Consider the following 17,092-nt stretch of genomic DNA (forward strand, 5'->3'; position numbering starts at 1 on the left):
CTATGGAAATAGAAGCTAACAACCAACTTCCCTTTCTGGATGTCCTAATCTACAAAAAACCCAATGGCTCCCTAGGACAGACCATCTACCAGAAAAAAATACACACCAACCACTACTTAAACGCACAATCCCATCACCACCCTGCACAGATCAACTCTGTAGCCAAGACCCTCATCTCTAGAACAAAATGCCTAGCCGACAAAGACCACCTGAAAACTGAATTACACACTCTAATGAACATATTAATCTCCAACGGATTCCAAAGGAAAAAAAATTACCAACCTAATCCAAAAGGAGACACCCCTCAAGAACTGAGACACAGAACAGGACAACAGCATCACCCTCTTCCCTTACATCAAAGGCACCACCGATAAAATCAGCAAAATTCTCCACAAACACAATATCAAGACTGCCTTCAACACTGACCAAAAAATAGCCAACTTCTTAAGAAACCCCAAAGACAAATTCCAGCTAGAAAACCAAGAAGTGTACGAAATACCATGCAAAATCTGCCCTGCAACATACATAGGACAAATTAATAGGAGAATAAATGCAAGCATCACAGAACACAAGAATGCAGTAAGAAAAAAAGAAACAAAAACTTCCTCCCTTTTCCAGCACCTTAAAGATACAGGACATGAAATTGATTTTGGGGGAACCAAATTAATCTCCAAAACTGAACACTTCAACAAGAGAATAATTATGGAAGCTATCGAAATAGAGAAACACCCCCACAACATGAATAAATGTGATGATACCTCCTGCCAACCAGATATCTGGAAACCAGCCCTAGTCAACAAATGAGCCCCACCCACCACCCAGGCCGTTACATCACAAAACAATAACGGATACACAGCCAGCACCAATCAGCACTAATGTACCAATCATCATACAACTACACAGCCAATCAATCCATTTACTGAAACAAAGCCAGCAATCCACTCACCCTCACCAAGATTTATAGAAAGATGGCAGTTCCGACCACACTTTACTCACACAAACACGAAGCCAAAAACACTAGCCTGAAGATGGTGAGTGAGACCTCGCCCAAACATTGCCAAGACAATCTCAATCTTACACCGGAAAAGACCCGAATACAACAAGACAAGCATACCTACACCCATGAAAATCTACGAAAACACACACACACACACACACACACACACACACACACACACACACATCCTCAGGCTGGTGTTTTTGGCTTAAAGCTAAATGTATATATGTATACACTATATACATACAAACACACTATATACATACATACATACATACAAAAAAGTTTGCATATATATATATATATATATATATATATATATATATATATATATATATATATATACATACATACATACACACACACACACACACACACACACACACACACACACACACAAACTGAAAGCAGTCACCATTCAGAAAGAAAGAACACAAGATAGTCAGGAATACAGGAACATTATGAGGTAAATTAAACAGTATACAGAATACACAGAAGAAAAGGCGGGTAAAAAAGGGAAACTCCCCCTTTGTATTTACAGCAACCAATCATAGCACAGATTGCCTCCTGCATGAGTCAGCACTCTCTAACTAATCAATTACAACTGTATGTTTTGGCCTATTTTGCACTTTACTCTTCCAGCTACTAAATTCGATATCCTAATAAGTGTGTTGAGCTGGTTGCCAAGAATTATTTCTTTACAGAACTCTTTCTTGATTCGTACAAGTTACAAACTCTTTCTAAAATATTGAAATCATATCACATTGTAATGTGGAAAACTAAGAATAATGTAAGGAAAATGAACAATTCAAAACAATTCAGGAGCAAAAACCAGCTATCTTTGACTTTTCAGTTCAAGTTCTTTATTTCTACAAAAACAACTGCACCAGTAATGTTCACCACAAAAATGTCTTTCTTTCAGCATATACTACTCAGAGCAAAAATGTTGGTGCGCTTCCTCAGCTGTTAGTGCTCTCAGGCAAAGTAAACATGGACGGGATTGTAGCATTATTTTCAGGCAGTATAAACTCTACTACCTTATGTACCAAGCTTTCTTTTCCAATGAATCTTTTACAACCATGCATCTTTCCTCCCCTTTTTGTGCAATAAATATGAGACCAACCTAATATTTCTTTAATTTGCCTTGCTATTAAGTCTAAAGGTATGCTTGACCGCTAAATTGACATGTCCTTATCACTTGGGTATTCTGTGTTCTTTCATCTTCCTAATGGATGTTATTGCACAGACATCTGAAGCCTACCTGAGTTCAATCTTTTAAATTTTAATTCACTCTACATTTAGGCCAGTCATAAATAAATACCGTTTAGGTATCTACTATTCCGGCCTATGTAGTCCCCAAGGTTGTGTTTTTATTTTAATGAAGCCATTTTGGAACATGAGAGAAAAGTGGAGCCAGAGGTGCAGAGGGAGCGAAAGGCTCCATGTTTGATCAAGAAAGATTTGTCAGGTCTATTCCCTAACTGATATATTCATGATGGAAACAATGATTTTCCAAAATGGAAATGCTATATTAGCCTGTGCAAATAGTCCTTGAGATTCCACCTCTAATTTACATGGGAACAAAATACTTTTCATGTAAATTTGGAATCCATAAGAATTTATTTAAAATACTAAACCATAAGTGATACATATAAATAACAGATTTGGAAGGAATCTTGGAGGTTTTCTCGTCCAACCCTCCATGCTCAAGCAGGAAACCCCTGTACCATTTCAGACAAATGGCTGTTGAATCTCTTCTTAAAAACCTCCAATGTTGGAGCACCCACAACTTTTGGAGGCAAGGTATTCCACTGAATAATTGTTCCATCAGGAGATTTCTCCTTATTTCTTGCTTTGTTTCCATCCATTGTTTAGTTTCCATCCATTCTTGCCCTGCCTTCATGTGCTTTCGATAATAGGTTGGCTGCTCTTCCTTGTGGCAGCTCCTTAGAATTGCAACACTGCTATCATGTCACCCACAGTCCTTCTTTTCATTAAACTGGTGTGTTTTAGCCTCCAGTCCCCTAAAACTGAAATCTGACGAAGAATCTGCAAGGAAAAATAAAGGCAGGAAAGGCAGGAGGAGGGAGACAATGGGGAAAAAAAGAGCTTCTGAATGAAAGCCACAAGGAATGAAACTTGCAAGTGTGCTGAGAATGAACCAAACCCAAGTCTAAGCAGACAAATATTGCCCAAAAGCTTTATTACCTACCTCTGGAGAGCTTGCATTATTGTGCTTGCTTGTTTCATTTATATATTTCTTATTTTGCCTTCAGGAGATCAAATTGGTGTATACATTATTTTACTTCCTTTTTTTTCTCCCCACAGACTAGTGTCCCAACTTAAGTTGGACTAAGACTGTCCAAGCTCACTCAGTAAGCTTCCATGAGAAAGAATAGATTGGAAATTGAGTTACCTTAGCCCACCTAGACCAAAACTCTGATCGTTGTGTTATTTTGGTTGTCCCTGTTCATTTGCATCAGCCATTTGCTACCTCATGTTTATAGCAGAATGCTTGCCTAGAAAACCTCCGTAGGCTTTACATGCTAAAATTGGTTTATTCCTTTCTTACCTCAGGATGCAGATTAGTCTCACATGGCTGATGTTGTCAAAATGTATAGGCCACTGAACACACTGATGCAGAAAGTCTTCATGTTCAAGGTAAGCACCGTACCACCAAACCAGACAAGACAGACAGAAGTTGTTTTTGTGGTGGACTGGGGACCAGGTGAGGAGGCCACCATGTATTTCTATCCTTCAGAAACAGTTACTGATAAAACAGGAAGGGCAGATCAGTTGGTTTTGTGCAGCTGAAAAATAGCATAAGGCAGGGCTGGGCAACTTCTTTTAGGGTAAAAAGGTAATTCATTCATTCAATCAATCAGTCAGTCAGTCATTTATTCATTCAAATTTGTTGTGACTGCCCACTTTCAATGCACTCTGGAAAGTGCACAAAGCCATGTGCTGTGCTTGAAGGATCTATTAGCTAAATGAACTGTTGACATACTGAGATGTAGCGAGGAGCTTTTGGGATCTATCCTCATTAATGCATCCAAATACTCATGTACAGATACATACTCGGCTGCAGAGATTGCTGTAGAAAGAAAATTAAAGGCAAGCAATTCCCACGTACAATTTTAAGTTTCCCTTGCTGCTAAGAGTAGTGGCAAAGAGTTATCATCCTTCAAATTTTCAGTGACTTCAATAATTGACCTTTATCAGTAACATGCTATAGTCAACTCATGGAAAGAATTCTCACTATTAGGAGACTGGAGGCTAAAACATATAAAGAACGGTTGCTGGAATTGGGTATGTCTAGTTTAATGAAAACAAGTACTAGGGGTGACATGATAGCAGTGTCCCAATATCTCAGGGGCTGCCACAAAGAAGAGGGAGTCAAGCTATTCTCCAAAGCACCTGAGGGCAGGACATGAAGCAATGGGTGGAAACTAATCAAGGAGAGAAGCAACTTAGAACAAAGGGTACATTTTCTGACAGTTAGAACAATTAATCAATGAAACAACTTGCCTCCAGAAGTTGTCAATGCTCAAAAATAGGATTTTGTTTTAGGAGGAGATTGGTGTGGTGACCGAGGGTGTGGCACGAAAGCAACACATCCAGAGAACAGGCCTTTATTGCTCCAACTGTGTCTCCAAACGTTCCCACATTCACTACAAGTTCTGGAGCAAAGCTCTCACACATACCTTCAGAAGCCTCTGGCTGCAACTAGTCCAGTAAGCCAGGTTAAACAAACAGCAAACAGGGCCAGCAGTCCAATAAACCAGGTTAGCTGAATAGTAACCAGAGCAAGAAGTTCAGCAAAACAGGCAAACTGCAAGCCCCACAAGACAGAGTACAGCAATGTGCAGGCTTTGGCAAGTGCACACAAGCCTCCATAGATTCACTTGTTCCTGACAAATGCCCCTCCCATCAGCACTTCCTTACATCTCTGTCCCCCAGGTATGCCTTGTGAAAGGGGGTGGGGTACTTTCCTCCCTCACAGATGGCTCAATCTTCATTGATCTCGCCCTCTCTCTTTCCTCCTTGCTCTTGGATCAGGAGGGGGTGGTCCTTGCTCTTCTCCTGAGCTCTCCCTGTCTTCAGGCCTTACTAATTCAGAAAAGCCTTACCTGGACTGACTCTGCCCTTTCCCAGTTTCCTCCAAGACCAACGGAGCTGGCTTTTCCATTGTCAGTTCTTGTTCCAGCTCATCTTCCCCCGCAGATTCAGACTCCAACAGGGCATGACAATTGGATAATAATTTGTCTGAAATGGTATAGAATTTCCTGCCTAGGCAGGGGGTTGGGCTAGAAGATCTCCAAGGTCCCTTCCAACTCTGTTATTCCAAATTTTAAATTCTAAAATTCCTTGAGGAATTCTGACAAAAATCTCTCTTTTTCTTGAGAAAAGGGCCATTGGTTCAGCTTTATTCCTCAAAAACCACTTTTCCCATAAGGACCAGCAACCACGAGTCATTTTGGTGTGAAAACCAGTGAAACTGAGTCTCTTCAAAGCCTTATAATCTGAAAGCCCACCAAAAGCTTTGGCCTTGAGTTTCTAGAAGTTTAACAATGGTCACAATAGTCATATACATCAGAAAGAGACCATTAGTTGGGAAGAGGGAAGGAGATTTGTGTTTTCATGATTTAGTTATTCAGATAGCTGAGGGGGGGAGGTATTTTGCTTATGTGTGTGAACAAATTCAGAGATTTCTGCTGAGCTGGGTAGCAAAGTAACTCCACTTGCAAGCAAGATGCCATTTTTTTTGTTTTATTTATTGAGGGTAAGATGTGAAGCAGGTAAGAGACATAACTCGTTTTGACAAGGTTCATTTAGCATAGATGCTTAAATGAACCAAGGTGGACAATGTATCCGAAGGCTCAAAAAGCAAACTGACACATGTAAGTATTGTTAATGCTCTGAAAGGTCAGTTGTCTCCTGTGCCAAGAATCACCCCTTTAATATAGTTCTTTTATTTCCAAGGAGAAAACAGTGCATTTGTGCGTGTGTTTCCTGTCATTGTTTTTAATAGAACTGTGGTTTTGGGGGTTGTCTAATTATATTATGGTCGCTGAGACAAAGTCTCTAATCTTGCAAGTATGTCAACATCCTGTGGAGAATAATATTACTGTGGCAGAATTGTTCTCAAGAATGGAGTAGTCCTTTCCTTAGTTTTTCTACTTGGATAATTGAAATTCCCTGCAGCTAGTGTTCTAGCCTTTACTTATCTCTATAAACATTTCCTGATCCTGCCCTGGAGGCATATCACAGTCTTTCTAAGATCGGGTTTTTGTTATCATTCCTATTTCCCATTCAGCCCAAACTATCTTTGCCTATGGAATGTCAGTTGCATATACAGCTTCCCTCCCTCACTATAATGTAATGCCTTCGGTCAATTTATACATATTGCCATCCTTCCCAATTCCTGTTAAGTCTGTCTTGTTAGTCGCTCATTCCTGATCAGAGTTTCTGTTAAGCTAATTAAAAAGGCTCCCCTCCCCCACCACCTTTTTGTATATTAATAGGCAGGCTAACTTTTTCTTTCTTTCATGCAAACCACTGAAATGTTCATGTGTCTGTCTCTCTCTCTGTGTAAATAGATAAATGGATTAGAGCAGGGACCACCAATTAGAGCAGGGACCACCAATCTTTTGGACTTCAGGGACCACTAAATTCATAATTTTAAATCCCGCAGACCACTAATATGATTTTTAAAAAGATAAATAGCATTTAATGCAATATAAAAAATGCAAATACTTTTGCTGCGGACCACCAAAATTTTATCACCGACCATCAGTGGTCTCTGGACCACTGGTTGGTGACCACTGGATTAGAGAGAGAAAGAATGTATGTGTATAAATCTGGAGTGTAGAGATTAGCAAAGTTTATTCACATAGCAGCTACTTGTTCAATATGCAACCTTCTAGCTAGGGTGGATAGAGCATGTTATGCTAGTTTATTCATTTTGTCAAGTGTTATAAGTTAATAGCACTTTGGTGTAGTGGTAAAGGCAACAGGTTAGAAACCAGAAGATTGTGAATTCTAGTCCCACCTTAAGCACAAAGCCCACTGAATGACTTTGGGCCAATCACTCTCACTTAGCCGTAGAAAAGAAACCATTTCTGAAAAAGTCCTTACTGAGAAAAGTGCAGGGACTTGTCCAGGCAGGCTCTGAGAATTGCACACAATTGAATGGGAGAAAAGAAAGTGAAATTAAGACAACAAAAATGCCTTGCTCATGGGAAATAATCATGGTTTCTTGCCCTCCATTCCACCCTACAAATTGTTTCAGGATAGGTTGATTTAGCATGTAAACAACATAAAGTTCTTGATTAGATTCCCTTATCTCTAATATGAAAATTGGCTTGCAAAAAAGATATTGATTTCATAATTAGAGAAAAAAAACATGAATACAGCTTTGTTATTGCATTACGTGCTCCAAATGTTGTTTTGTAAACTCCTCTATGATGAGTTCCTTTATGCAGCCCAGAGAATATATATATATATATATATATATATATATATATATATATATATATATATATATATATATATATATATATATATATATATATATATATATATATATATATATATATATATATATATATATATATATATATATATATATATATATATATATATATATATATATATATATATATATATTTGCAGTGGCCCTTTGAGCAAAAATATGAACTGCTTTGCTGCTGTGTAAGCAAGCTATGTAGAAGACATTAAGAATATGATGTTTTTCCTGGCGAGTACATAAAAGTGATGGGAAATGCTTCATTTACTTAATTCCCATGTTCTACATCAAGTGCTCAATTCAACTAACCCTTTTGATATTACAAAACAATATGGCCACAGGCCAAACTTTTCTCACTAAACCTGTATCCAGCCACCATTTCTGATTCATTCAATACTAAACTCTCAGTGAAATGAGCTAGAAGCCTTAGGGATTCTGCAAACATATCAATTTGCTAGTTATGATTCCACAAATATACAGAGACAGCTCCACTTACAACTTTGGACCATTCAGCTTTCAGGAGCAGTGAAGGTAATAGTGAGATTTCTGTAGAACTGGGCAGCTTTACAACAGCTGTAAGAATAATTTCCGGAGTAAGCTTCCCACAGTGATTGCTTTGACACACTGTGTTATGCTCAGATACTCAACCATGAAAATGCAGCGTTTACCATAGATCACTATAGTTTATAACTGCACAGGATTAGTTTCAGAGCTAAGCCATTAGTAGTCATCAGTATCTTCTATGTGCCATAGGATATAAAGAGAATTACAGAAGAAAATTAAGTTCCTTACACTCAAGAAAATGGATCACATGGGACGATGTGAGGTAAAATAGCATTTTGTCACGTGAAACAAACAGAATCAAAGTAATCAGAGGATGAGACGATGTGTGTGGCCATTTGTAACACTACAGGAAGGAAAGCTGCTTCATAAGAGACTTACAGGAAGCAGAGAATGGAATTACTTAGAACAGGTTCAAATAATATAAAATAAGATATCAGTGACATTTTACTACATATCAGGTTGGCTGATTCTATTGGAAAGATGGGGGCAGGATTATTCATGGTTTCACTATGAATTTTTTTATCTCTAGTGAATACAACGTCAAATTTTACTTTATCACTATCTGATGTATATATAAGGTAATGCACAGGTTATAAAATAATACTGTAAAAAACAAAAAGGCTCATTAAAAAAAGATGCTAGCTTTGTTCATATGGAGGTGAAACAATTGAAATATATGCCTCGGCTTCATCAGGGCCAGCTCAGTTCCACCCCATTCTTTAACAGGTGAAGCTGAGTTCTCTAGATATGCATATGGGCTTACTACCAATGTGAGAATCAAAGGGCAGCACTTCCTATCAATTCCTATTTGCCTGTGTGAATGATGTCTCCTCCATTGGTTTCCAAGCATTAGATCTGCAGTACTTGTTCCCTATTGTTTACTCTTTGAATACATCTGTCAAGGACATCTTGTCAGTCTCTTCCTTGGGGTGAATCAAAAAATCATCAGGGTCAAAGGAAGCCAGCAATCTGATAATTGTTTGGAGTAAACCGCTTTGCTGTAGGGCCTTGTGCTACCTACCATTGTCTGTACTTGGTTAATACTGAAGCTGCCAGTAGTAAGATTTTTATGCAGGGCGGGAGTTGAGGCCAAAGGAATCGGTGCAATAGTATATAATGGATAAAACCAAAGCAATATTGAAAAATGGACAGAATGTTGATACAATCAGAAGCAGTGTCAAGGTGAATAATTGTTTTTGCTAACCTTAAGCAAGGTTGTCACTTTCTATGGTTGCCTGTTAGCTATTTATGGTTTGTCTTAGCAAGTTGGACAACATGTGATATTTGGCCTAATTTCTTATGATCCTTAGTTTAATTTGAAAAGCGTGCTGCTTTTGAAAACTATCAGAAGTGTCAAGGTGATTAGAAATTCCCCACTAAAATATATATTTTTATCAGATTTTTAAGGCAAGAAGACCACATATAAGCCACTGATGAAACTACATTTTCCCCCAATGTAGTAGAAAGTTAGATACACTATTATGAATTTGGAATATGGTGCTTTAAAAATTGGATTAGATGGCTTAGGGGGATTTTTCATCTTGGAGATACAAAACTGTGAATCATAAAGTAGAAAGCTAATCACGTTAATATTATTGATTTTAGTGGTGGGAATATAGCTGGGTATGTTATTTTATTCATTTATTTATTAGAATTTGTCAAACAAAAACGAGGACAAGAATAAAAGGAAAAAAAATACAATGATAGGGATGATAGGCATGTTAGTGCACTTATGTGTACCCCCCTCTACTGACCACTTAATTATGAAGTAAGGTCTATGGAAGTCAATTTGTGACTGAAACTGAAAATCTGCAGCTGAGACAACTGGATATATGGATCACTAATACCTTTTATTGGTCTCGACAAATGGCAAAGGATTAAAAATAATCCTCATGTATTTAAATACCTGATTTACAATCATCCTGCCAACCTAGCAGCTTGAAAGCAGGCAAATGTGAATAGACAAATAGGTACCACTTCAGTGGGAAAGTAACAGTGCTCCATGACATCAAGCTAGCCACATCATTGTGGAATCACCATCCACATTTTTGGACACTGTTGGTTCAATGGCTTGAAACTGACATGAGCATTGCCCCCTATAGTCAGCAGCAACTAGGAGAGTAAAATCCGCAGGGATTCCTTTATCTTTTATCATCTATTTTCAGGCAATGATTTGTTAAAGATCATTCATTTTAGTCCTAGACTATTGATGATAACCTCTTTCTTCTCTACAATATGCCGTAAAGCAAGATGTTGCAACTTCCACTTTAAGTGTCCTCACATTGTGGAGAGGATAACTGCTTCAATGGCGTACAGCAAGTAACTAAAACGGGCTTGTTTGCCAACTTGAAGGCATGAGATTTACTGTTGCCAACATTTGGCTTATGGAATTAATGCAAAGATTGAAATGAAGAGGATGCTGCAGAGAGGCATCCCAAGGCAAGTATTTTCATCAGTTTCAGGATCAAAAGCAGGATACATTGATCCATAGAGTCAGTCTTTGCTTTACTTAGTGCCTGTCTGAGAACTGGATAAAGTCCCACTTTTAAGTCAATAAAGGTAATCTATAGAATATTTCCTAGCGTATTTATTTATCTATCCAAGCAATACATATGGCCACCCATCTTAATTAAATAACTCTTATATTCACATTGAATACAAATAAACACATTATGATACACCACAAACAAAAACCAATGTAAAATGAAATAGTTGAGGCTCTTTACTCTGACATTTTGAAAACAAAACACACATTCCAGGCTCTAAAAGCAACCTGTGAGGGAAAGCCAAGGTCTTCAAAGATTTCAGGAAGACCAGCAACATTTGTACCATCCCAATCACAGGGAGAGACAAAAGAAAAAGCAGCCCTCTGGATCCCACTGAGTAGTATTGTTTTATTCAGCTGAATTTCACCATATCTCCTGTACATTCAGTTGTGTCCAAAGGGGAGGTCGAATTGGGACAGAATTCCAAAGCAGTGTTGCGTTCCTGCAATGTAAGGCCTGCCTTTCTTATACAAGCATTGTTAAACTTCAACACACATACCCAAAAGTAGCAGAACTCACATTGTGATAGCAGGATGCCTATACTTCTTTGGACACCCATATGCAGGCTGTCATCTTCTATACAACTATCTCCCACTGTCTCCCAATAACAAAGGACATTAGACTTTGGTTTTCTTTCCCGTTAAGTCTTTCACTGATGCCTCAAATCTTATACATCTACGGAATAGATAGGTGAGGGTCAAGCTGTATTGATATGCAGGAATAACTTTAGGAAATGGGACCAAAAAAACAACAACCAAGGGAACAGTCAAATACAGGTAGCCCTTGACTTATGACCACAAATGAGACCAGAATTTCTGTTGTTAATCAAGACAGTTGTTAAGTGAGCCATACCCAATTTTGCAAACTTATTTTGCCAGGGTTGTTACATGAATCATTGTAGCAACTTAGAACTGAGGAGAAATTTCCTGACAGTTAGAACAATTAATCAGTGGAACAGCTTGCCTCCAGAAGTTGTGAATGCCCCAACACTGGAAGTCTTTAAGAAGATGTTGGATAGCCATTTGTCTGGAACAGTATAGGGTTTCCTGCCTATGCAGGGGGTTGGACTAGAAGACCTCCAAGGTCCCTTCCAACTCTACTATTGTATTATTGTAGTTAAGTGAATCGAGCAGCCATTAAACTTCCCCCATTGGTTTTGCCTTGTGGGAAGCCAGCTGGGAAGGTCACAAATGATGATCACAGGATCCAGGGATGCCGCAAGCATTATAAATACAAGCTCTTTTACCAAGGGCAGGATTGCAGCTTTCGGTTGCAATCTTGGATTTTTCTGAAACTTTTTTTCCCCCTGACGTGCAGTATTTAGAATAGCCAAATTTGGCACCGGATGTTTAAAGATGAATTATGAACAGTGGGCATCAAATGGGAAGATGCCAAAGATGCTGCCATGGATGGATTCATGGGAAGGAGGTTGCTGCCCTATGCGCTTCATGCAAAAGGAACCAATGATGAACCAGGGCCAATTTAAAGGGGCAATTGTATACTCAGATACCTAGAAGAACGCATCATTGATACCCCAGGACAGCAATCCCCAAATCTTTTGAGCTTGTGGACCAGGGGGGAAGAAGAGGGAATGGTTATGCGTAAGTGACTGACAAGCACACACATACATGCAGCTCCATTTGCATGAACAATGAGCAAACATGCCTGCCGCTTGCACAAATGGAGTGGCATGTGCCTGCTACTCATGCAAGTGGAGCTGTGCGCGTTCACTCGCTGCTTCCGTGGCCCACTGTCAAATGGGCCAAGGTCCAGTAGTGGGTCATGGCCTAGGGGACCCTTGGATGTTTGCTTGTTGAATGGGTAGAGTAATGCTGTAAGAGGTTTTGAGTAGCATTTCACTTCTGACTTGCCAAGCCTAGCCTAATATTTACATGTATTCATTATATCCCACATGCTTAATTAAAACAAATAAACAAAAATCCCAGAAGCATTTCCCCCCTCTCCTTTGCATTCGTACAAGGGTTAAACTGTGAGGGCTTTACTTTCATTTGAGTTTCCTTCTCCTTTTTTCTTTTTCTTTCAAACTTTGGCTTTCTCTCTCCTCTCTCTCTCTCTCTCTTGGGAGAAACAAATGGACAGCTTCCCTCGGTAGAAGTGTTCCTTCCATTACCATCGCAGCAGAATGCATCTGAGACTATAATAACTCAGTGATGAAATACAAAATGTCGCAATGCCATCTCCCTTAAAGCGAACTGAGATTTTGTTATGCCATTTTAGATGCACTAATAGCTCTTAAAGTCCCGTAGAGTATCCTAATGTGAATTTAATCAGCTGATAACATATAAATGACAGTAGTGAGAGGGTGAAGGTGACATAACCTTTTCTCTTCCATTTGATGTTTGTCTTTGAAAAAATACAGACCTTACCAAAATATACCACATTATTACTAAGTGTTGCATCTTTTAGGCAGAAAGGCTCACCGGTTTCCCTCTTTCTCTTTTAAGTATTATCTCCCCCCCCCCCCCCCCTTATGATATAACATAAAGATGTGGAACAGTTTATCAACATTTTATTTTTTTAAAAAATATATATTAAAACAACACAAGGAATTGGAATTCCTCTCCCCCATGCAGTCTTCTTTTCTTTATTGCCAGATTCATGTTCGCTTTATGGAATGCGCACCATTGACAACTGCTTATTTTCAGTCCTTGTACTCCTTCCAATCTTATTTTTATTAATGTGTCATCATAAAAATAAAACAGTGTGAATTGTACCAAAACCATTTACCTCTATGTCCTCTATGCAATTGATTTTTCCCACCATTTTTGCCATTTCTAACTTGCCTTGTCTAACTGATTCAAAGAGTCAGATGGTTGTTTTGCAAATCCCCATCACCTTTTTCCTGGTAATCAACAGAACTGGGGAGGAGACAGGAAAAATAATTTGTGAGAAGGTTGAAATGCATACCTGGGACATATTTTTGAGGGTATCTTAAGAAGAAAACCTTATATGCTGTCAGAGCTTATAAATTGGGGAAGACAATATAGTACATGGAGGCTCATTCTTCTTATTGGTTTCAAAGAATAAAGTAAATGAAAGAACAGTCAGGATGAAAATTGTGAATTCATTTTGAAGATGAAACAATTTATGCATGAATAAGGATCCTATTTAGTGACACATAAAACTTCTTTGCAACCAGCATATTTTCAAATAATCATCCAGAAATCCAGAACTTTTTAGTGGTTGCCTCAGATGCAATTTCATATTGGATACCTCCTGTAGCTTGCTGTGAGAAAATCAAAAGATGCTTTGAAGGTAATATTATTGGTCTTCATGCTGTTTTGCACCCCGGCTTTAAGATAATATCTCTTAAAAGGTCCAGTGTACAATTTAGTCCAGTTATAAAAGATCACTTTCAGTTTCTGAGACCTCAGCACACAATACAATACAATAATGCAATACAATAGTAGAGTTGGAAGGGACCTTGAAGGTCTTCTAGTCCAACCCCCTGCCTAGGCAGGAAACCCTATACTGTTTCAGACAGATGGCTATCCAACATCTTCTTAAAGACTTCCAGTGTTGAGGCATTCACAACTTCTGGAGGAAAGCTGTTTCACTGATTAATTGTTCTAACTGTCAGTAAACAAATAAAGTATTATTTTGATCTTTTCCTATGTTGGTTTATTGAAGCTAATTGAGATGAAGAGATGTGGTTGATCCAGAGAATGATATGTGTATCTTTGTGTCATGGAAGCAATAATGCATCCATTCCTGGAAAAAAAAAAACCACTTCCCCCACTGCAATGACAATTAGCAATCAATCACAAATACTTTTGGGTGAAACTTGAAGAAAGCAGTACTGGCACAATTGCAGATGTTCACAGATTATTATGACCCATTTCTATCTGGATTTAGGGTGTGAATCAGCCTGGTTTTCCTGACAGATAGGTTCTGTGGGGAAAAAGCAGGAGGGGGGAAATGTAATTTTGGGTCTCTGAATTTCTCAGGGGAGTTTAATGCCACAGGCTTTCTGAAGCATCTTAATAAGAAGGACTGAAGTCATTTTCTACAGTAGTTCTAGCTTAGTGTTTTTTTTTTTTTGCCAATATCATTTTAGATAATAATAGTGGATGACTATTTCTCACCACATGAGCAGTTAAGAATGGAAGAATTCAAAACACTGTCTTGTCCCTGGTGCTCTATAGGAAACGGCTGAAGCAATGATTAGGAGCTTTGGAGGCAAAGGGTTAACATGATGCACATCAATTTAAAGTAAAGAAACAAATAATTAATTTAAGATTATTTAGATCATATTTAGATCATATTTACATCAATTCCTTCTTCCGTTATGCTTGTTAGCATTCATATTATTACCATACCCCATTTTGGCCTCATTACTATGCTTTGAGCTTAGTATAATGCAGGGGTGTCCAAACTTGGGAACTTTAAGACTTGTGGACTTCAACTCCCAGAATTCCCCATCCAGCCATGCTGGGTGGGGAATTCTGGGAGTTGAAGTCCACAAGTCTTAAAGTTCCCAGGTTTGGACACCCCTGGTATAATGTGACAAAGGTGGAATTTGAATGGGAATTTGAATCTATATCTTATCCAACCTCTGTATTCACTCATAGAGAAATGCCTTTGTGGAAATCTACAGTCGAGCAATAGTTCAAAAAGTTAGCTATTTGTAAGTTATTTATGCATTTCTATATTACTTTCTATTTCAGAGGAGTGTATAGCAGTTTAGAAGAAAATTTCAAAAGAGAGGGGGGAAGTTAAAAACCAGCACTATAAAGCCAGCAATGCTTACAAATTGAGCAAAGTTTATTTTGCAAAAAAAATAATAATACTTTATTAAGAGCCAGTTTCAAATAGTGCTTAAAGGTTTTGAACTAGAAACAGGGGACCATAACTTCTAGGCCATGCCTTAGACACTAAGCCAACTAAGTGACCTTGAGCTAATAATTTTATTTCAGCTTTAGGAGGAAGGCACTTCCAAAAAAATGTTGCAAGAAAATTCCATGCAATTGTATCTCTCTCCCTTTACTGCATAAAATCACTATATCAGTGCATCTAAAAGATAATTTGGACCTGGTGTAGATGTTATCCTATAAAAGCTTTGGTGAACAAGAATCAGTTTGGTCTAGTGATTAACGCACCAGGCTAGAAATCAGGAGGCAGTGTGTACTAATTCCACTTTAGCCATGAAGCTACCTGGATGACCTTGGATTAGACTCTCTCTCTCCTAACCCTAGGAAACAAGCAAGGGAAGACCATTTCTGAAATCTTGCCAAGAAAACTGCAGGGACTTGTCCAGGCAATTGGCAGAAGTCAAGAGTGACTTGAAGGAACTGATCCCCCGCCATTGAATGAACAAAGTAATATTTATGCTCGTTCCAAAATATTATGAATTTATCTATATAAATAGATAAAAGATGAAAGAAGATAGTATGGAGATTAGCTGAGTATGTCTTGGGTGTGAGTAACATAATTAGAATGCTGTTACTGATAAAGCTCTACTCATGGACACCATACCAATAGCACCATAACTTAAGATGGCTGGCAGAACAGATGAGAACAAGGTGTAGCCATCAATAATCACACAACTTTATTCCTCTGATATGGCATGCATTCTGCTTATCCATGTCTTGAGACCTCTCCACAACCCTGCTGATGACAGCATCTATTTCTATAATTACTTTCAATATTTTAGCAAGGCAGTCATATGTGGCTTGGATAAAATTGTTATACCCTACTCGGTAGAATATGTTGTCCCAAGTCCTGACTATCTCTGAAGAATCCTTTGATGATTAATTGTACTATGACTCATGGGAGACAGGAAACACAGTCTCCTGTGAGTATCTATGGAGATTCTTAGCAATCCAGGATATGGTTGTCTCAAAGGTGCTTTTTAAAAAGGCAACTGGATTTTCTTTTTTCTTTTTTTCCTTGAAGATAATTTTTGCTTCTCATCCAAAAAGCTTCATTGGCTCTGGCAGGATGGAAGATGGAAGGAAAAATCAGGAAAGGTGATTTGCTATTTGAAAAAGCATCTTTGAGACAGTCTCCTGTGAAGGAAATATTGGAGGCAAACTCTTTTCCCGAGACAGGAGTTACTAAAATAAATGATCTCAGGGGTGTCAAACTTGCATCATCATGGCAGCGTCACGTGACGTATTGTGACTTTTTTCCCCTTCTCTAAACTGGCCATGGGTGTGGCCAGTATGTGACACAGCTGGCCTGCAGGCCAAGAGTTTGACACCTGTGCTCTACCTCGACTTAGGCAGCAAGGACAGACAAACCAAGCAATTGGGGCTAACATCTGGCTATTGAATAATCAACATTATTATATAAACCTGCTATCTTTCTAACTTCAACAGAAAGTACTTGAGTTAGTATAAAAGAAGCTCAATCTCTGTTCAGTAACTAAAGCATAATGACTGGTTGTGATCAGAGATAGTAAATTTATTTTGCTTTCTATAATACTCACATTTT

The sequence above is a fragment of the Natrix helvetica genome (assembly GCF_964273705.1).
Source record: "Natrix helvetica genome assembly, chromosome: 1".
NCBI classification, from domain to species: Eukaryota; Metazoa; Chordata; class Lepidosauria; order Squamata; family Natricidae; genus Natrix; species Natrix helvetica.